We start from the raw sequence: 1,770 nt of genomic DNA, 5'->3' as shown, positions 1-1,770 counted from the left end.
ATTTTTTAAGTCTTTAATATGATACTGGGCTAGGTATTCTGATGCAAAATAGAGTTGGTTTTAAGTACATGTAAAGAGCAGATTAGATCTCTAGAATTGTTCCTGGTGCATAGAAGATTTAGTATGTATTTGTTCAATAATGCCCTATTTGAACCATCTCTCGAACTTTGGATCTGGACATCCATCTGGTTTCCCCTGAGAAAGCATCAGATAAAGTTCTCCATGTGAAGACATAAGTCTGTTGTGTTTGATCTTAAGGGGCATGTGCATTCAAACACATACATGTACATGGCAAGATGAACTGAGTATTTCTCCCTGAACAACAACCTGATATCCCCCTTATTTGTTTGTTTAGAGATGGAGTCTCACTCAGTGGTACCCAGGCTAGGCTGCAGTAGCACGATCTGCTCACTACAACCTCCACCTTCCTGGTTCAAATGATTCTTCTGCCTCAGTCTCCCGAGTACCTGGGATTACAGGCATGCGCCACCATGCCCAGCTGATTTTTGTATTATCAGAGACAGGATTTCACCATGTTGGCCAGGCTGGTCTTGAACTCCTGACCTCAAGTGATCCACCCGCCTCGGCCTTCCAAAATGCTAGGATTACAGGCATGAGCCACCACGCCTGGCCAGCTATAGATATTTCTTGTAAAAAAACTTTTTTTTTTTTTAATGGAAAAGTGTGTATCAAAATTAATTCAGTTATCAAACTAATTAGGTTTTTCCTGGTTTCTTTTTTTGTTTTTTTAGTTGAAACAGGTCTCGCTGTGTTGCCCACAGTGTTCTTGAATTCTGGGGGTCAAACGATCCTCTTGCCTCAGCCTCCTAAAGTGCTGGGTTTCCCAGCATGAGCCACCAGGCCCGCTGTTTTTCCCTTTCTTAATTTTTAAAAATTAATGAGGTTTGTTTTGCTATTATATATAATCAAACAAAAAGCTATACAGGAAAAAATTTGGAGCCCGACATTTTGCAAGCTGTGTATTGGCCATAAGATGGAGTGTTGAGTGAATAGATGCCACAGAAATGGCCTTTGGCAAATGAATGAAGTTGACACAAGTTCAGAATGGGGTTTTCCATTACTATTGTTTGGAATACAGCGTGGCCAAAGCCAAGGCAACTGGTCACTGTGACTGGAAATTGTAGCCTTGGCTGATTGTGGTATGAGACTGCTAATATGAATTCTAAAGTCTCACTTTAATGCATCAAAGCCTATTTCTTGAAGTGGTTGGGGGTTAAAGTACAGCACATGAAAATGATAGAGAATTCACATTTCAGTGTATGTAAGTAAAGACTTACTGGAATGCAGCCACATTTATGTGTATATGTTGTCTGTGGCTACTTTTCTGCTATGGGAACTCAGTTGTAACAGACCATATGTGGTCCTCTGCTTAGCACTGCTGCTGGATGCACTACAGATTGTGCATTTCATCACTGGAGTAGTCCCAACTCATAGGAAAGCATCAGAAGAGTTAAATGTTTAAAATGGAGTATTGGCTGGGTGCGGTGGCTCATGCCTGTTAATCCCAGTACTTTGGGAGGCCAAGGCAGGCATATCACATGAGGTCAAGAGTTTGAGACCAGCCTAGCCAACATGGGGAAACCTCATCTCTACTAAAAATACAAAAAACTGGACTGGGCACAGTGGCTCACGCCTGTAATCCCAGTACTTTGGGAGGCTGAGGCAGGCAGATCACGAGGTCAAGAGATGAGACCATCCTGGCTAACATGGTGAAACACCCATCTCTACTAAAAATACAAAAAATTAACC

Source organism: Colobus angolensis, unplaced genomic scaffold, assembly GCF_000951035.1.
Source record: "Colobus angolensis palliatus isolate OR3802 unplaced genomic scaffold, Cang.pa_1.0 Scaffold20, whole genome shotgun sequence".
NCBI classification, from domain to species: domain Eukaryota; kingdom Metazoa; phylum Chordata; class Mammalia; order Primates; family Cercopithecidae; genus Colobus; species Colobus angolensis.
This window is presented reverse-complemented; position numbering follows the sequence as displayed.